Genomic DNA, 20,652 nt, shown 5'->3' with positions numbered 1-20,652 from the left:
AGGGCACGGGCCAAAGGTCGGGAAAAATAGCTGAGGTCGTGGAGCTCTAGCGGAGCCAGTCTAGGGCCGAGGCCTCCCTCCTGTACGTGGCAAAGAGGTGATCCGTATGCCGCCATGCGCAGCCTCTGGACTGCTGGGGCCCTGGATGCCCGGATTTCGGCCTTGTCTTCGGAGAAGTGACGCACATGCAGTATGCCACCGGAGGCTGTGGCCCAGCAGAGGGCAAAATCTTGAAAATGCGGGCTTCAGTTGACTTTACCTGTGCTCTCCTTTGGCTGAGTGCCATCGTGTGTTTCCTAGCAGGAGAAGGCATTCGTGGAGAGAGGCGGATTCCCTGTGTGCAGGCAAAGTGTGTGCTGAGATGATGAGTTGCTGGAGACCGGGGTGGACTCTTCAGACCCAGGATAGGCCTCTGGCAGGTATGTGTCAATGTTTTCTGCCCTTCGCACTCAGCCAGGTATTTGCATACAATGTTACCAGCGGAATTAGTAGTCTCCGGAGAGGCTGCCGCATGTCAGCAAGCTTCACCTGGCCAGGGTCCGCCGGTGATGTAGCTACCCCATCAGTCACTACTCTCTAGACCTTCCAGATAAACTACCAGATCTTGTGTGCCCATGGGCAACCAGTAGAGCCAGAGGCCTTCCCCCTTTGCTCTTTGGTCTCTAGGCACTCTATCAGGCACTCCAAGCTGTGAAGTGACTCAGGGGGAGAAGGAAGAGATTTCAGAGAATGAACACATCCAGAGAGAGACAGAGAGAGGCAAGAGATGCTGAGTGGGGATGCCTTGCGTAGTGATATCCTCAGGAAAGTGGGAAAGAGGTACCTGGCCTGCTCTGCCAATGCCCTGAACCAGTCCGCACCAGGGGCTCCCCTGTGCCTGCGTAGGCTTTCCCAGGGTGTGCTCAAATCCTGTGGCCACTAGGTGTCATAGGTCATAATGGAGGGCCCTGTGTCATCTGCCTGGCGGGCCAGATCTCTGCCATTGGCTCAGTCTTGTCACCGGGCCCATCATACGCTCCGCCTACTCTTCCGGTGGTGGGACTGTCTCCATGGTGATGGCAAAGGAGCCTTAGTCCCGCCCACCTGGCCTTGACTTCACCTAGCTGGCCTGCTGACCCTCACTCAGACCTCTGTGTTGATAAAAATTAATGTCGGCCAGTGCCCAGGTGTCAGCATCTGGGATAAAGGATTCCGGACCTTGCCTGGGGCAGAAGGCAGCCTAGGTCAGCTGGTACCTGGAAGTCTAGTGACTCGTGGCACTGCTGCCAGTGACAGACAAATGGTGACTCCCACACTCACATATCCCCTGGTGGCAGAATGATAGTGATGGGTGGAGAAACATGGCTCCGGAGCACTCGCGCAATGGGGCACCGGCCAAAGGCCAGGGCCAGTAGTGGACGTCGCGGAGCTGAATGGCGAGCCAGTGAAGGGCCCAAGGATTCCTCTTGTATGTGGGAAACATGTCATCCGGGTCCCCACGTCCATAAACCACTGGATTGCTGGGGCCCAGGATGCCAGGATTTCGGCCTTGCCTTCGCAGCCCGGCCACATAGGCAGCCTTCCACCGGAGGCGGGGATATGTAGACAGCAAAAATGTGGAAAATGGCAGTGTCTCCTCGATTTCTCTGGCATCGGCCTTTTTGAGCGGCATGCTTTTTTCCTAGTAGGATGAGGCACCGACGGAGAAAGGCAGGATTATGTGTGCAGGAAAGGTATGTGCTGAGAAGGTGACAAGGTTGAGACCAGGTTGGGATCTTTAGTCCCAGGAAGGGCCCCTGGCAGGTGTGGGTCAATGTTCTGTGCCCATCCCACTTGGCGTGGGGAGGTTTACACCATACAAAGCAGCAGCGGAATTATTCTTCCCCCAGAGGTTGCATGTGCCCACAAGCTCCACCTGGCCAGGGTCCGCCCCTACCGTATTGCCCATGTCGATCAACAGAAGCTGAGAGCTTCCAGAGAGACTAACTGCTATTCTCTAGCCACGGGGAAGCGGTACAGCCAGAAGCCTCCCCTGTTTCATCTCCAGGTTCCCTCTCAGGCCCCTCGTAGTTGTGATGTGTCTCAGGGGTAGAAAAAAGAGATTTCTTTAAAAGAACACATACAAAGAGGGGCCATAGATGCTGAGGAAGGGCGCCTTGCCTACTGATATCGTAGCGTAAGTGGAAAAGAGGTACCTGCCTGCTGTCCCAGTATGTCGAACGTGTCCACATCAGGGGTTGCCTACTGTGAAGTTATTCCCTGGGTGCCCTCGATTTTGTGGCCAAGGACAGAAGGGGCCGTTGCGTGTCCGTGGGTAAAATGGAGGGCTCTGCGGAACCGGCCGGTTAGGCTGGACCTCTCCTATTGGCTCAGAGTTTGTGACCCGTCCCCGTCAGAAGTTCCGGCCAGCCTTGCGGTGGCTGTCTCCATGGTGATTGGGAAGGAAGCCTTAGGCCCCGCACTCAGCTTTCACCTGGCCCACCTGGCCTCTTTACCCTCATCTAGACCGCTGTGTAGATGAAAGAAAGGATGTCGGCCAGTGGCCACGCGTCCTCATTTCCTTTGAAGGATTAAGCTCCTTGCCTGGGCAGAAGACAGCCAAGGTCAGCCTGAGCCTAGAAACCTAGTGACCTGTGACACTGCAGACAGTGATAGATGTTGATGTCCACGCTCAGGTATCCGCAGGTGGCGGATCGAGAGTGGTCGGAGGTGTAGTGTAACTAGAGGTGACACACTGACAAGGGCACGGGCCAAAGGTCGGGAAAAATAGCTGAGGTCGTGGAGCTCTAGCGGAGCCAGTCTAGGGCCGAGGCCTCCCTCCTGTACGTGGCAAAGAGGTGATCCGTATGCCGCCATGCGCAGCCTCTGGACTGCTGGGGCCCTGGATGCCCGGATTTCGGCCTTGTCTTCGGAGAAGTGACGCACATGCAGTATGCCACCGGAGGCTGTGGCCCAGCAGAGGGCAAAATCTTGAAAATGCGGGCTTCAGTTGACTTTACCTGTGCTCTCCTTTGGCTGAGTGCCATCGTGTGTTTCCTAGCAGGAGAAGGCATTCGTGGAGAGAGGCGGATTCCCTGTGTGCAGGCAAAGTGTGTGCTGAGATGATGAGTTGCTGGAGACCGGGGTGGACTCTTCAGACCCAGGATAGGCCTCTGGCAGGTATGTGTCAATGTTTTCTGCCCTTCGCACTCAGCCAGGTATTTGCATACAATGTTACCAGCGGAAGTAGTAGTCTCCGGAGAGGCTGCCGCATGTCAGCAAGCTTCACCTGGCCAGGGTCCGCCGGTGATGTAGCTACCCCATCAGTCACTACTCTCTAGACCTTCCAGATAAACTACCAGATCTTGTGTGCCCATGGGCAACCAGTAGAGCCAGAGGCCTTCCCCCTTTGCTCTTTGGTCTCTAGGCACTCTATCAGGCACTCCAAGCTGTGAAGTGACTCAGGGGGAGAAGGAAGAGATTTCAGAGAATGAACACATCCAGAGAGAGACAGAGAGAGGCAAGAGATGCTGAGTGGGGATGCCTTGCGTAGTGATATCCTCAGGAAAGTGGGAAAGAGGTACCTGGCCTGCTCTGCCAATGCCCTGAACCAGTCCGCACCAGGGGCTCCCCTGTGCCTGCGTAGGCTTTCCCAGGGTGTGCTCAAATCCTGTGGCCACTAGGTGTCATAGGTCATAATGGAGGGCCCTGTGTCATCTGCCTGGCGGGCCAGATCTCTGCCATTGGCTCAGTCTTGTCACCGGGCCCATCATACGCTCCGCCTACTCTTCCGGTGGTGGGACTGTCTCCATGGTGATGGCAAAGGAGCCTTAGTCCCGCCCACCTGGCCTTGACTTCACCTAGCTGGCCTGCTGACCCTCACTCAGACCTCTGTGTTGATAAAAATTAATGTCGGCCAGTGCCCAGGTGTCAGCATCTGGGATAAAGGATTCCGGACCTTGCCTGGGGCAGAAGGCAGCCTAGGTCAGCTGGTACCTGGAAGTCTAGTGACTCGTGGCACTGCTGCCAGTGACAGACAAATGGTGACTCCCACACTCACATATCCCCTGGTGGCAGAATGATAGTGATGGGTGGAGAAACATGGCTCCGGAGCACTCGCGCAATGGGGCACCGGCCAAAGGCCAGGGCCAGTAGTGGACGTCGCGGAGCTGAATGGCGAGCCAGTGAAGGGCCCAAGGATTCCTCTTGTATGTGGGAAACATGTCATCCGGGTCCCCACGTCCATAAACCACTGGATTGCTGGGGCCCAGGATGCCAGGATTTCGGCCTTGCCTTCGCAGCCCGGCCACATAGGCAGCCTTCCACCGGAGGCGGGGATATGTAGACAGCAAAAATGTGGAAAATGGCAGTGTCTCCTCGATTTCTCTGGCATCGGCCTTTTTGAGCGGCATGCTTTTTTCCTAGTAGGATGAGGCACCGACGGAGAAAGGCAGGATTATGTGTGCAGGAAAGGTATGTGCTGAGAAGGTGACAAGGTTGAGACCAGGTTGGGATCTTTAGTCCCAGGAAGGGCCCCTGGCAGGTGTGGGTCAATGTTCTGTGCCCATCCCACTTGGCGTGGGGAGGTTTACACCATACAAAGCAGCAGCGGAATTATTCTTCCCCCAGAGGTTGCATGTGCCCACAAGCTCCACCTGGCCAGGGTCCGCCCCTACCGTATTGCCCATGTCGATCAACAGAAGCTGAGAGCTTCCAGAGAGACTAACTGCTATTCTCTAGCCACGGGGAAGCGGTACAGCCAGAAGCCTCCCCTGTTTCATCTCCAGGTTCCCTCTCAGGCCCCTCGTAGTTGTGATGTGTCTCAGGGGTAGAAAAAAGAGATTTCTTTAAAAGAACACATACAAAGAGGGGCCATAGATGCTGAGGAAGGGCGCCTTGCCTACTGATATCCTAGCGTAAGTGGAAAAGAGGTACCTGCCTGCTGTCCCAGTATGTCGAACGTGTCCACATCAGGGGTTGCCTACTGTGAAGTTATTCCCTGGGTGCCCTCGATTTTGTGGCCAAGGACAGAAGGGGCCGTTGCGTGTCCGTGGGTAAAATGGAGGGCTCTGCGGAACCGGCCGGTTAGGCTGGACCTCTCCTATTGGCTCAGAGTTTGTGACCCGTCCCCGTCAGAAGTTCCGGCCAGCCTTGCGGTGGCTGTCTCCATGGTGATTGGGAAGGAAGCCTTAGGCCCCGCACTCAGCCTTCACCTGGCCCACCTGGCTGTGTAGATGAAAGAAGGGATGTCGACCAGTGACCACGCGTCCTCATTTCCTTTGAAGGATTAAGCTCCTTGCCTGGGCAGAAGACAGCCAAGGTCAGCCTGAGCCTAGACACCTAGTGACCTGTGACACTGCAGACAGTGATAGATGTTGATGTCCACGCTCAGGTATCCGCAGGTGGCGGATCGAGAGTGGTCGGAGGTGAAGTATAACTAGAGGTGACACACTGACAAGGGCACGGGCCAAAGGTCGGGAAAAATAGCTGAGGTCGTGGAGCTCTAGCGGAGCCAGTCTAGGGCCGAGGCCTCCCTCCTGTACGTGGCAAAGAGGTGATCCGTATGCCGCCATGCGCAGCCTCTGGACTGCTGGGGCCCTGGATGCCCGGATTTCGGCCTTGTCTTCGGAGAAGTGACGCACATGCAGTGTGCCACCGGAGGCTGTGGCCCAGCAGAGGGCAAAATCTTGAAAATGCGGGCTTCAGTTGACTTTGCCTGTGCTCTCCTTTGGCTGAGTGCCATCGTGTGTTTCCTAGCAGGAGAAGGCATTCGTGGAGAGAGGCGGATTCCCTGTGTGCAGGCAAAGTGTGTGCTGAGATGATGAGTTGCTGGAGACCGGGGTGGACTCTTCAGACCCAGGATAGGCCTCTGGCAGGTATGTGTCAATGTTTTCTGCCCTTCGCACTCAGCCAGGTATTTGCATACAATGTTACCAGCGGAATTAGTAGTCTCCGGAGAGGCTGCCGCATGTCAGCAAGCTTCACCTGGCCAGGGTCCGCCGGTGATGTAGCTACCCCATCAGTCACTACTCTCTAGACCTTCCAGATAAACTACCAGATCTTGTCTGCCCATGGGCAACCAGTAGAGCCAGAGGCCTTCCCCCTTTGCTCTTTGGTCTCTAGGCACTCTATCAGGCACTCCAAGCTGTGAAGTGACTCAGGGGGAGAAGGAAGAGATTTCAGAGAATGAACACATCCAGAGAGAGACAGAGAGAGGCAAGAGATGCTGAGTGGGGATGCCTTGCGTAGTGATATCCTCAGGAAAGTGGGAAAGAGGTACCTGGCCTGCTCTGCCAATGCCCTGAACCAGTCCGCACCAGGGGCTCCCCTGTGCCTGCGTAGGCTTTCCCAGGGTGTGCTCAAATCCTGTGGCCACTAGGTGTCATAGGTCATAATGGAGGGCCCTGTGTCATCTGCCTGGCGGGCCAGATCTCTGCCATTGGCTCAGTCTTGTCACCGGGCCCATCATACGCTCCGCCTACTCTTCCGGTGGTGGGACTGTCTCCATGGTGATGGCAAAGGAGCCTTAGTCCCGCCCACCTGGCCTTGACTTCACCTAGCTGGCCTGCTGACCCTCACTCAGACCTCTGTGTTGATAAAAATTAATGTCGGCCAGTGCCCAGGTGTCAGCATCTGGGATAAAGGATTCCGGACCTTGCCTGGGGCAGAAGGCAGCCTAGGTCAGCTGGTACCTGGAAGTCTAGTGACTCGTGGCACTGCTGCCAGTGACAGACAAATGGTGACTCCCACACTCACATATCCCCTGGTGGCAGAATGATAGTGATGGGTGGAGAAACATGGCTCCGGAGCACTCGCGCAATGGGGCACCGGCCAAAGGCCAGGGCCAGTAGTGGACGTCGCGGAGCTGAATGGCGAGCCAGTGAAGGGCCCAAGGATTCCTCTTGTATGTGGGAAACATGTCATCCGGGTCCCCACGTCCATAAACCACTGGATTGCTGGGGCCCAGGATGCCAGGATTTCGGCCTTGCCTTCGCAGCCCGGCCACATAGGCAGCCTTCCACCGGAGGCGGGGATATGTAGACAGCAAAAATGTGGAAAATGGCAGTGTCTCCTCGATTTCTCTGGCATCGGCCTTTTTGAGCGGCATGCTTTTTTCCTAGTAGGATGAGGCACCGACGGAGAAAGGCAGGATTATGTGTGCAGGAAAGGTATGTGCTGAGAAGGTGACAAGGTTGAGACCAGGTTGGGATCTTTAGTCCCAGGAAGGGCCCCTGGCAGGTGTGGGTCAATGTTCTGTGCCCATCCCACTTGGCGTGGGGAGGTTTACACCATACAAAGCAGCAGCGGAATTATTCTTCCCCCAGAGGTTGCATGTGCCCACAAGCTCCACCTGGCCAGGGTCCGCCCCTACCGTATTGCCCATGTCGATCAACAGAAGCTGAGAGCTTCCAGAGAGACTAACTGCTATTCTCTAGCCACGGGGAAGCGGTACAGCCAGAAGCCTCCCCTGTTTCATCTCCAGGTTCCCTCTCAGGCCCCTCGTAGTTGTGATGTGTCTCAGGGGTAGAAAAAAGAGATTTCTTTAAAAGAACACATACAAAGAGGGGCCATAGATGCTGAGGAAGGGCGCCTTGCCTACTGATATCGTAGCGTAAGTGGAAAAGAGGTACCTGCCTGCTGTCCCAGTATGTCGAACGTGTCCACATCAGGGGTTGCCTACTGTGAAGTTATTCCCTGGGTGCCCTCGATTTTGTGGCCAAGGACAGAAGGGGCCGTTGCGTGTCCGTGGGTAAAATGGAGGGCTCTGCGGAACCGGCCGGTTAGGCTGGACCTCTCCTATTGGCTCAGAGTTTGTGACCCGTCCCCGTCAGAAGTTCCGGCCAGCCTTGCGGTGGCTGTCTCCATGGTGATTGGGAAGGAAGCCTTAGGCCCCGCACTCAGCTTTCACCTGGCCCACCTGGCCTCTTTACCCTCATCTAGACCGCTGTGTAGATGAAAGAAAGGATGTCGGCCAGTGACCACGCGTCCTCATTTCCTTTGAAGGATTAAGCTCCTTGCCTGGGCAGAAGACAGCCAAGGTCAGCCTGAGCCTAGACACCTAGTGACCTGTGACACTGCAGACAGTGATAGATGTTGATGTCCACGCTCAGGTATCCGCAGGTGGCGGATCGAGAGTGGTCGGAGGTGTAGTGTAACTAGAGGTGACACACTCACAAGGGCACGGGCCAAAGGTCGGGAAAAATAGCTGAGGTCGTGGAGCTCTAGCGGAGCCAGTCTAGGGCCGAGGCCTCCCTCCTGTACGTGGCAAAGAGGTGATCCGTATGCCGCCATGCGCAGCCTCTGGACTGCTGGGGCCCTGGATGCCCGGATTTCGGCCTTGTCTTCGGAGAAGTGACGCACATGCAGTATGCCACCGGAGGCTGTGGCCCAGCAGAGGGCAAAATCTTGAAAATGCGGGCTTCAGTTGACTTTACCTGTGCTCTCCTTTGGCTGAGTGCCATCGTGTGTTTCCTAGCAGGAGAAGGCATTCGTGGAGAGAGGCGGATTCCCTGTGTGCAGGCAAAGTGTGTGCTGAGATGATGAGTTGCTGGAGACCGGGGTGGACTCTTCAGACCCAGGATAGGCCTCTGGCAGGTATGTGTCAATGTTTTCTGCCCTTCGCACTCAGCCAGGTATTTGCATACAATGTTACCAGCGGAATTAGTAGTCTCCGGAGAGGCTGCCGCATGTCAGCAAGCTTCACCTGGCCAGGGTCCGCCGGTGATGTAGCTACCCCATCAGTCACTACTCTCTAGACCTTCCAGATAAACTACCAGATCTTGTGTGCCCATGGGCAACCAGTAGAGCCAGAGGCCTTCCCCCTTTGCTCTTTGGTCTCTAGGCACTCTATCAGGCACTCCAAGCTGTGAAGTGACTCAGGGGGAGAAGGAAGAGATTTCAGAGAATGAACACATCCAGAGAGAGACAGAGAGAGGCAAGAGATGCTGAGTGGGGATGCCTTGCGTAGTGATATCCTCAGGAAAGTGGGAAAGAGGTACCTGGCCTGCTCTGCCAATGCCCTGAACCAGTCCGCACCAGGGGCTCCCCTGTGCCTGCGTAGGCTTTCCCAGGGTGTGCTCAAATCCTGTGGCCACTAGGTGTCATAGGTCATAATGGAGGGCCCTGTGTCATCTGCCTGGCGGGCCAGATCTCTGCCATTGGCTCAGTCTTGTCACCGGGCCCATCATACGCTCCGCCTACTCTTCCGGTGGTGGGACTGTCTCCATGGTGATGGCAAAGGAGCCTTAGTCCCGCCCACCTGGCCTTGACTTCACCTAGCTGGCCTGCTGACCCTCACTCAGACCTCTGTGTTGATAAAAATTAATGTCGGCCAGTGCCCAGGTGTCAGCATCTGGGATAAAGGATTCCGGACCTTGCCTGGGGCAGAAGGCAGCCTAGGTCAGCTGGTACCTGGAAGTCTAGTGACTCGTGGCACTGCTGCCAGTGACAGACAAATGGTGACTCCCACACTCACATATCCCCTGGTGGCAGAATGATAGTGATGGGTGGAGAAACATGGCTCCGGAGCACTCGCGCAATGGGGCACCGGCCAAAGGCCAGGGCCAGTAGTGGACGTCGCGGAGCTGAATGGCGAGCCAGTGAAGGGCCCAAGGATTCCTCTTGTATGTGGGAAACATGTCATCCGGGTCCCCACGTCCATAAACCACTGGATTGCTGGGGCCCAGGATGCCAGGATTTCGGCCTTGCCTTCGCAGCCCGGCCACATAGGCAGCCTTCCACCGGAGGCGGGGATATGTAGACAGCAAAAATGTGGAAAATGGCAGTGTCTCCTCGATTTCTCTGGCATCGGCCTTTTTGAGCGGCATGCTTTTTTCCTAGTAGGATGAGGCACCGACGGAGAAAGGCAGGATTATGTGTGCAGGAAAGGTATGTGCTGAGAAGGTGACAAGGTTGAGACCAGGTTGGGATCTTTAGTCCCAGGAAGGGCCCCTGGCAGGTGTGGGTCAATGTTCTGTGCCCATCCCACTTGGCGTGGGGAGGTTTACACCATACAAAGCAGCAGCGGAATTATTCTTCCCCCAGAGGTTGCATGTGCCCACAAGCTCCACCTGGCCAGGGTCCGCCCCTACCGTATTGCCCATGTCGATCAACAGAAGCTGAGAGCTTCCAGAGAGACTAACTGCTATTCTCTAGCCACGGGGAAGCGGTACAGCCAGAAGCCTCCCCTGTTTCATCTCCAGGTTCCCTCTCAGGCCCCTCGTAGTTGTGATGTGTCTCAGGGGTAGAAAAAAGAGATTTCTTTAAAAGAACACATACAAAGAGGGGCCATAGATGCTGAGGAAGGGCGCCTTGCCTACTGATATCGTAGCGTAAGTGGAAAAGAGGTACCTGCCTGCTGTCCCAGTATGTCGAACGTGTCCACATCAGGGGTTGCCTACTGTGAAGTTATTCCCTGGGTGCCCTCGATTTTGTGGCCAAGGACAGAAGGGGCCGTTGCGTGTCCGTGGGTAAAATGGAGGGCTCTGCGGAACCGGCCGGTTAGGCTGGACCTCTCCTATTGGCTCAGAGTTTGTGACCCGTCCCCGTCAGAAGTTCCGGCCAGCCTTGCGGTGGCTGTCTCCATGGTGATTGGGAAGGAAGCCTTAGGCCCCGCACTCAGCTTTCACCTGGCCCACCTGGCCTCTTTACCCTCATCTAGACCGCTGTGTAGATGAAAGAAAGGATGTCGGCCAGTGGCCACGCGTCCTCATTTCCTTTGAAGGATTAAGCTCCTTGCCTGGGCAGAAGACAGCCAAGGTCAGCCTGAGCCTAGAAACCTAGTGACCTGTGACACTGCAGACAGTGATAGATGTTGATGTCCACGCTCAGGTATCCGCAGGTGGCGGATCGAGAGTGGTCGGAGGTGTAGTGTAACTAGAGGTGACACACTGACAAGGGCACGGGCCAAAGGTCGGGAAAAATAGCTGAGGTCGTGGAGCTCTAGCGGAGCCAGTCTAGGGCCGAGGCCTCCCTCCTGTACGTGGCAAAGAGGTGATCCGTATGCCGCCATGCGCAGCCTCTGGACTGCTGGGGCCCTGGATGCCCGGATTTCGGCCTTGTCTTCGGAGAAGTGACGCACATGCAGTATGCCACCGGAGGCTGTGGCCCAGCAGAGGGCAAAATCTTGAAAATGCGGGCTTCAGTTGACTTTACCTGTGCTCTCCTTTGGCTGAGTGCCATCGTGTGTTTCCTAGCAGGAGAAGGCATTCGTGGAGAGAGGCGGATTCCCTGTGTGCAGGCAAAGTGTGTGCTGAGATGATGAGTTGCTGGAGACCGGGGTGGACTCTTCAGACCCAGGATAGGCCTCTGGCAGGTATGTGTCAATGTTTTCTGCCCTTCGCACTCAGCCAGGTATTTGCATACAATGTTACCAGCGGAAGTAGTAGTCTCCGGAGAGGCTGCCGCATGTCAGCAAGCTTCACCTGGCCAGGGTCCGCCGGTGATGTAGCTACCCCATCAGTCACTACTCTCTAGACCTTCCAGATAAACTACCAGATCTTGTGTGCCCATGGGCAACCAGTAGAGCCAGAGGCCTTCCCCCTTTGCTCTTTGGTCTCTAGGCACTCTATCAGGCACTCCAAGCTGTGAAGTGACTCAGGGGGAGAAGGAAGAGATTTCAGAGAATGAACACATCCAGAGAGAGACAGAGAGAGGCAAGAGATGCTGAGTGGGGATGCCTTGCGTAGTGATATCCTCAGGAAAGTGGGAAAGAGGTACCTGGCCTGCTCTGCCAATGCCCTGAACCAGTCCGCACCAGGGGCTCCCCTGTGCCTGCGTAGGCTTTCCCAGGGTGTGCTCAAATCCTGTGGCCACTAGGTGTCATAGGTCATAATGGAGGGCCCTGTGTCATCTGCCTGGCGGGCCAGATCTCTGCCATTGGCTCAGTCTTGTCACCGGGCCCATCATACGCTCCGCCTACTCTTCCGGTGGTGGGACTGTCTCCATGGTGATGGCAAAGGAGCCTTAGTCCCGCCCACCTGGCCTTGACTTCACCTAGCTGGCCTGCTGACCCTCACTCAGACCTCTGTGTTGATAAAAATTAATGTCGGCCAGTGCCCAGGTGTCAGCATCTGGGATAAAGGATTCCGGACCTTGCCTGGGGCAGAAGGCAGCCTAGGTCAGCTGGTACCTGGAAGTCTAGTGACTCGTGGCACTGCTGCCAGTGACAGACAAATGGTGACTCCCACACTCACATATCCCCTGGTGGCAGAATGATAGTGATGGGTGGAGAAACATGGCTCCGGAGCACTCGCGCAATGGGGCACCGGCCAAAGGCCAGGGCCAGTAGTGGACGTCGCGGAGCTGAATGGCGAGCCAGTGAAGGGCCCAAGGATTCCTCTTGTATGTGGGAAACATGTCATCCGGGTCCCCACGTCCATAAACCACTGGATTGCTGGGGCCCAGGATGCCAGGATTTCGGCCTTGCCTTCGCAGCCCGGCCACATAGGCAGCCTTCCACCGGAGGCGGGGATATGTAGACAGCAAAAATGTGGAAAATGGCAGTGTCTCCTCGATTTCTCTGGCATCGGCCTTTTTGAGCGGCATGCTTTTTTCCTAGTAGGATGAGGCACCGACGGAGAAAGGCAGGATTATGTGTGCAGGAAAGGTATGTGCTGAGAAGGTGACAAGGTTGAGACCAGGTTGGGATCTTTAGTCCCAGGAAGGGCCCCTGGCAGGTGTGGGTCAATGTTCTGTGCCCATCCCACTTGGCGTGGGGAGGTTTACACCATACAAAGCAGCAGCGGAATTATTCTTCCCCCAGAGGTTGCATGTGCCCACAAGCTCCACCTGGCCAGGGTCCGCCCCTACCGTATTGCCCATGTCGATCAACAGAAGCTGAGAGCTTCCAGAGAGACTAACTGCTATTCTCTAGCCACGGGGAAGCGGTACAGCCAGAAGCCTCCCCTGTTTCATCTCCAGGTTCCCTCTCAGGCCCCTCGTAGTTGTGATGTGTCTCAGGGGTAGAAAAAAGAGATTTCTTTAAAAGAACACATACAAAGAGGGGCCATAGATGCTGAGGAAGGGCGCCTTGCCTACTGATATCCTAGCGTAAGTGGAAAAGAGGTACCTGCCTGCTGTCCCAGTATGTCGAACGTGTCCACATCAGGGGTTGCCTACTGTGAAGTTATTCCCTGGGTGCCCTCGATTTTGTGGCCAAGGACAGAAGGGGCCGTTGCGTGTCCGTGGGTAAAATGGAGGGCTCTGCGGAACCGGCCGGTTAGGCTGGACCTCTCCTATTGGCTCAGAGTTTGTGACCCGTCCCCGTCAGAAGTTCCGGCCAGCCTTGCGGTGGCTGTCTCCATGGTGATTGGGAAGGAAGCCTTAGGCCCCGCACTCAGCCTTCACCTGGCCCACCTGGCTGTGTAGATGAAAGAAGGGATGTCGACCAGTGACCACGCGTCCTCATTTCCTTTGAAGGATTAAGCTCCTTGCCTGGGCAGAAGACAGCCAAGGTCAGCCTGAGCCTAGACACCTAGTGACCTGTGACACTGCAGACAGTGATAGATGTTGATGTCCACGCTCAGGTATCCGCAGGTGGCGGATCGAGAGTGGTCGGAGGTGAAGTATAACTAGAGGTGACACACTGACAAGGGCACGGGCCAAAGGTCGGGAAAAATAGCTGAGGTCGTGGAGCTCTAGCGGAGCCAGTCTAGGGCCGAGGCCTCCCTCCTGTACGTGGCAAAGAGGTGATCCGTATGCCGCCATGCGCAGCCTCTGGACTGCTGGGGCCCTGGATGCCCGGATTTCGGCCTTGTCTTCGGAGAAGTGACGCACATGCAGTGTGCCACCGGAGGCTGTGGCCCAGCAGAGGGCAAAATCTTGAAAATGCGGGCTTCAGTTGACTTTGCCTGTGCTCTCCTTTGGCTGAGTGCCATCGTGTGTTTCCTAGCAGGAGAAGGCATTCGTGGAGAGAGGCGGATTCCCTGTGTGCAGGCAAAGTGTGTGCTGAGATGATGAGTTGCTGGAGACCGGGGTGGACTCTTCAGACCCAGGATAGGCCTCTGGCAGGTATGTGTCAATGTTTTCTGCCCTTCGCACTCAGCCAGGTATTTGCATACAATGTTACCAGCGGAATTAGTAGTCTCCGGAGAGGCTGCCGCATGTCAGCAAGCTTCACCTGGCCAGGGTCCGCCGGTGATGTAGCTACCCCATCAGTCACTACTCTCTAGACCTTCCAGATAAACTACCAGATCTTGTCTGCCCATGGGCAACCAGTAGAGCCAGAGGCCTTCCCCCTTTGCTCTTTGGTCTCTAGGCACTCTATCAGGCACTCCAAGCTGTGAAGTGACTCAGGGGGAGAAGGAAGAGATTTCAGAGAATGAACACATCCAGAGAGAGACAGAGAGAGGCAAGAGATGCTGAGTGGGGATGCCTTGCGTAGTGATATCCTCAGGAAAGTGGGAAAGAGGTACCTGGCCTGCTCTGCCAATGCCCTGAACCAGTCCGCACCAGGGGCTCCCCTGTGCCTGCGTAGGCTTTCCCAGGGTGTGCTCAAATCCTGTGGCCACTAGGTGTCATAGGTCATAATGGAGGGCCCTGTGTCATCTGCCTGGCGGGCCAGATCTCTGCCATTGGCTCAGTCTTGTCACCGGGCCCATCATACGCTCCGCCTACTCTTCCGGTGGTGGGACTGTCTCCATGGTGATGGCAAAGGAGCCTTAGTCCCGCCCACCTGGCCTTGACTTCACCTAGCTGGCCTGCTGACCCTCACTCAGACCTCTGTGTTGATAAAAATTAATGTCGGCCAGTGCCCAGGTGTCAGCATCTGGGATAAAGGATTCCGGACCTTGCCTGGGGCAGAAGGCAGCCTAGGTCAGCTGGTACCTGGAAGTCTAGTGACTCGTGGCACTGCTGCCAGTGACAGACAAATGGTGACTCCCACACTCACATATCCCCTGGTGGCAGAATGATAGTGATGGGTGGAGAAACATGGCTCCGGAGCACTCGCGCAATGGGGCACCGGCCAAAGGCCAGGGCCAGTAGTGGACGTCGCGGAGCTGAATGGCGAGCCAGTGAAGGGCCCAAGGATTCCTCTTGTATGTGGGAAACATGTCATCCGGGTCCCCACGTCCATAAACCACTGGATTGCTGGGGCCCAGGATGCCAGGATTTCGGCCTTGCCTTCGCAGCCCGGCCACATAGGCAGCCTTCCACCGGAGGCGGGGATATGTAGACAGCAAAAATGTGGAAAATGGCAGTGTCTCCTCGATTTCTCTGGCATCGGCCTTTTTGAGCGGCATGCTTTTTTCCTAGTAGGATGAGGCACCGACGGAGAAAGGCAGGATTATGTGTGCAGGAAAGGTATGTGCTGAGAAGGTGACAAGGTTGAGACCAGGTTGGGATCTTTAGTCCCAGGAAGGGCCCCTGGCAGGTGTGGGTCAATGTTCTGTGCCCATCCCACTTGGCGTGGGGAGGTTTACACCATACAAAGCAGCAGCGGAATTATTCTTCCCCCAGAGGTTGCATGTGCCCACAAGCTCCACCTGGCCAGGGTCCGCCCCTACCGTATTGCCCATGTCGATCAACAGAAGCTGAGAGCTTCCAGAGAGACTAACTGCTATTCTCTAGCCACGGGGAAGCGGTACAGCCAGAAGCCTCCCCTGTTTCATCTCCAGGTTCCCTCTCAGGCCCCTCGTAGTTGTGATGTGTCTCAGGGGTAGAAAAAAGAGATTTCTTTAAAAGAACACATACAAAGAGGGGCCATAGATGCTGAGGAAGGGCGCCTTGCCTACTGATATCGTAGCGTAAGTGGAAAAGAGGTACCTGCCTGCTGTCCCAGTATGTCGAACGTGTCCACATCAGGGGTTGCCTACTGTGAAGTTATTCCCTGGGTGCCCTCGATTTTGTGGCCAAGGACAGAAGGGGCCGTTGCGTGTCCGTGGGTAAAATGGAGGGTTCTGCGGAACCGGCCGGTTAGGCTGGACCTCTCCTATTGGCTCAGAGTTTGTGACCCGTCCCCGTCAGAAGTTCCGGCCAGCCTTGCGGTGGCTGTCTCCATGGTGATTGGGAAGGAAGCCTTAGGCCCCGCACTCAGCTTTCACCTGGCCCACCTGGCCTCTTTACCCTCATCTAGACCGCTGTGTAGATGAAAGAAAGGATGTCGGCCAGTGACCACGCGTCCTCATTTCCTTTGAAGGATTAAGCTCCTTGCCTGGGCAGAAGACAGCCAAGGTCAGCCTGAGCCTAGAAACCTAGTGACCTGTGACACTGCAGACAGTGATAGATGTTGATGTCCACGCTCAGGTATCCGCAGGTGGCGGATCGAGAGTGGTCGGAGGTGTAGTGTAACTAGAGGTGACACACTGACAAGGGCACGGGCCAAAGGTCGGGAAAAATAGCTGAGGTCGTGGAGCTCTAGCGGAGCCAGTCTAGGGCCGAGGCCTCCCTCCTGTACGTGGCAAAGAGGTGATCCGTATGCCGCCATGCGCAGCCTCTGGACTGCTGGGGCCCTGGATGCCCGGATTTCGGCCTTGTCTTCGGAGAAGTGACGCACATGCAGTATGCCACCGGAGGCTGTGGCCCAGCAGAGGGCAAAATCTTGAAAATGCGGGCTTCAGTTGACTTTACCTGTGCTCTCCTTTGGCTGAGTGCCATCGTGTGTTTCCTAGCAGGAGAAGGCATTCGTGGAGAGAGGCGGATTCCCTGTGTGCAGGCAAAGTGTGTGCTGAGATGATGAGTCGCTGGAGACCGGGGTGGACTCTTCAGACCCAGGATAGGCCTCTGGCAGGTATGTGTCAATGTTTTCTGCCCTTCGCACTCAGCCAGGTATTTGCATACAATGTTACCAGCGGAAGTAGTAGTCTCCGGAGAGGCTGCCGCATGTCAGCAAGCTTCACCTGGCCAGGGTCCGCCGGTGATGTAGCTACCCCATCAGTCACTACTCTCTAGACCTTCCAGATAAACTACCAGATCTTGTGTGCCCATGGGCAACCAGTAGAGCCAGAGGCCTTCCCCCTTTGCTCTTTGGTCTCTAGGCACTCTATCAGGCACTCCAAGCTGTGAAGTGACTCAGGGGGAGAAGGAAGAGATTTCAGAGAATGAACACATCCAGAGAGAGACAGAGAGAGGCAAGAGATGCTGAGTGGGGATGCCTTGCGTAGTGATATCCTCAGGAAAGTGGGAAAGAGGTACCTGGCCTGCTCTGCCAATGCCCTGAACCAGTCCACACCAGGGGCTCCCCTGTGCCTGCGTAGGCTTTCCCAGGGTGTGCTCAAATCCTGTGGCCACTAGGTGTCATAGGTCATAATGGAGGGCCCTGTGTCATCTGCCTGGCGGGCCAGATCTCTGCCATTGGCTCAGTCTTGTCACCGGGCCCATCATACGCTCCGCCTACTCTTCCGGTGGTGGGACTGTCTCCATGGTGATGGCAAAGGAGCCTTAGTCCCGCCCACCTGGCCTTGACTTCACCTAGCTGGCCTGCTGACCCTCACTCAGACCTCTGTGTTGATAAAAATTAATGTCGGCCAGTGCCCAGGTGTCAGCATCTGGGATAAAGGATTCCGGACCTTGCCTGGGGCAGAAGGCAGCCTAGGTCAGCTGGTACCTGGAAGTCTAGTGACTCGTGGCACTGCTGCCAGTGACAGACAAATGGTGACTCCCACACTCACATATCCCCTGGTGGCAGAATGATAGTGATGGGTGGAGAAACATGGCTCCGGAGCACTCGCGCAATGGGGCACCGGCCAAAGGCCAGGGCCAGTAGTGGACGTCGCGGAGCTGAATGGCGAGCCAGTGAAGGGCCCAAGGATTCCTCTTGTATGTGGGAAACATGTCATCCGGGTCCCCACGTCCATAAACCACTGGATTGCTGGGGCCCAGGATGCCAGGATTTCGGCCTTGCCTTCGCAGCCCGGCCACATAGGCAGCCTTCCACCGGAGGCGGGGATATGTAGACAGCAAAAATGTGGAAAATGGCAGTGTCTCCTCGATTTCTCTGGCATCGGCCTTTTTGAGCGGCATGCTTTTTTCCTAGTAGGATGAGGCACCGACGGAGAAAGGCAGGATTATGTGTGCAGGAAAGGTATGTGCTGAGAAGGTGACAAGGTTGAGACCAGGTTGGGATCTTTAGTCCCAGGAAGGGCCCCTGGCAGGTGTGGGTCAATGTTCTGTGCCCATCCCACTTGGCGTGGGGAGGTTTACACCATACAAAGCAGCAGCGGAATTATTCTTCCCCCAGAGGTTGCATGTGCCCACAAGCTCCACCTGGCCAGGGTCCGCCCCTACCGTATTGCCCATGTCGATCAACAGAAGCTGAGAGCTTCCAGAGAGACTAACTGCTATTCTCTAGCCACGGGGAAGCGGTACAGCCAGAAGCCTCCCCTGTTTCATCTCCAGGTTCCCTCTCAGGCCCCTCGTAGTTGTGATGTGTCTCAGGGGTAGAAAAAAGAGATTTCTTTAAAAGAACACATACAAAGAGGGGCCATAGATGCTGAGGAAGGGCGCCTTGCCTACTGATATCGTAGCGTAAGTGGAAAAGAGGTACCTGCCTGCTGTCCCAGTATGTCGAACGTGTCCACATCAGGGGTTGCCTACTGTGAAGTTATTCCCTGGGTGCCCTCGATTTTGTGGCCAAGGACAGAAGGGGCCGTTGCGTGTCCGTGGGTAAAATGGAGGGCTCTGCGGAACCGGCCGGTTAGGCTGGACCTCTCCTATTGGCTCAGAGTTTGTGACCCGTCCCCGTCAGAAGTTCCGGCCAGCCTTGCGGTGGCTGTCTCCATGGTGATTGGGAAGGAAGCCTTAGGCCCCGCACTCAGCTTTCACCTGGCCCACCTGGCCTCTTTACCCTCATCTAGACCGCTGTGTAGATGAAAGAAAGGATGTCGGCCAGTGACCACGCGTCCTCATTTCCTTTGAAGGATTAAGCTCCTTGCCTGGGCAGAAGACAGCCAAGTTCAGCCTGAGCCTAGACACCTAGTGACCTGTGACACTGCAGACAGTGATAGATGTTGATGTCCACGCTCAGGTATCCGCAGGTGGCGGATCGAGAGTGGTCGGAGGTGAAGTGTAACTAGAGGTGACACACTGACAAGGACACGGGCCAAAGGTCGGGAAAAATAGCTGAGGTCGTGGAGCTCTAGCGGAGCCAGTCTAGGGCCGAGGCCTCCCTCCTGTACGTGGCAAAGAGGTGATCCGTATGCCGCCATGCGCAGCCTCTGGACTGCTGGGGCCCTGGATGCCCGGATTTCGGCCTTGTCTTCGGAGAAGTGACGCACATGCAGTATGCCACCGGAGGCTGTGGCCCAGCAGAGGGCAAAATCTTGAAAATGCGGGCTTCAGTTGACTTTGCCTGTGCTCTCCTTTGGCTGAGTGCCATCGTGTGTTTCCTAGCAGGAGAAGGCATTCGTGGAGAGAGGCGGATTCCCTGTGTGCAGGCAAAGTGTGTGCTGAGATGATGAGTCGCTGGAGACCGGGGTGGACTCTTCAGACCCAGGATAGGCCTCTGGCAGGTATGTGTCAATGTTTTCTGCCCTTCGCACTCAGCCAGGTATTTGCATACAATGTTACCAGCGGAAGTAGTAGTCTCCGGAGAGGCTGCCGCATGTCAGCAAGCTTCACCTGGCCAGGGTCCGCCGGTGATGTAGCTACCCCATCAGTCACTACTCTCTAGACCTTCCAGATAAACTACCAGATCTTGTCTGCCCATGGGCAACCAGTAGAGCCAGAGGCCTTCCCCCTTTGCTCTTTGGTCTCTAGGCACTCTATCAGGCACTCCAAGCTGTGAAGTGACTCAGGGGGAGAAGGAAGAGATTTCAGAGAATGAACACATCCAGAGAGAGACAGAGAGAGGCAAGAGATGCTGAGTGGGGATGCCTTGCGTAGTGATATCCTCAGGAAAGTGGGAAAGAGGTACCTGGCCTGCTCTGCCAATGCCCTGAACCAGTCCGCACCAGGGGCTCCCCTGTGCCTGCGTAGGCTTTCCCAGGGTGTGCTCAAATCCTGTGGCCACTAGGTGTCATAGGTCATAATGGAGGGCCCTGTGTCATCTGCCTGGCGGGCCAGATCTCTGCCATTGGCTCAGTCTTGTCACCGGGCCCATCATACGCTCCGCCTACTCTTCCGGTGGTGGGACTGTCTCCATGGTGATGGCAAAGGAGCCTTAGTCCCGCCCACCTGGCCTTGACTTCACCTAGCTGGCCTGCTGACCCTCACTCAGACCTCTGTGTTGATAAAAATTAATGTCGGCCAGTGCCCAGGTGTCAGCATCTGGGATAAAGGATTCCGGACCTTGCCTGGGGCAGAAGGCAGCCTAGGTCAGCTGGTACCTGGAAGTCTAGTGACTCGTGGCACTGCTGCCAGTGACAGACAAATGGTGACTCCCACACTCACATATCCCCTGGTGGCAGAATGATAGTGATGGGTGGAGAAACATGGCTCCGGAGCACTCGCGCAATGGGGCACCGGCCAAAGGCCAGGGCCAGTAGTGGACGTCGCGGAGCTGAATGGCGAGCCAGTGAAGGGCCCAAGGATTCCTCTTGTATGTGGGAAACATGTCATCCGGGTCCCCACGTCCATAAACCACTGGATTGCTGGGGCCCAGGATGCCAGGATTTCGGCCTTGCCTTCGCAGCCCGGCCACATAGGCAGCCTTCCACCGGAGGCGGGGATATGTAGACAGCAAAAATGTGGAAAATGGCAGTGTCTCCTCGATTTCTCTGGCATCGGCCTTTTTGAGCGGCATGCTTTTTTCCTAGT

The sequence above is a fragment of the Loxodonta africana genome, unplaced genomic scaffold, assembly GCF_030014295.1.
Source record: "Loxodonta africana isolate mLoxAfr1 unplaced genomic scaffold, mLoxAfr1.hap2 scaffold_166, whole genome shotgun sequence".
Classification (NCBI taxonomy): Eukaryota; Metazoa; Chordata; class Mammalia; order Proboscidea; family Elephantidae; genus Loxodonta; species Loxodonta africana.
Note: the sequence above shows the minus strand (reverse complement) of the source record.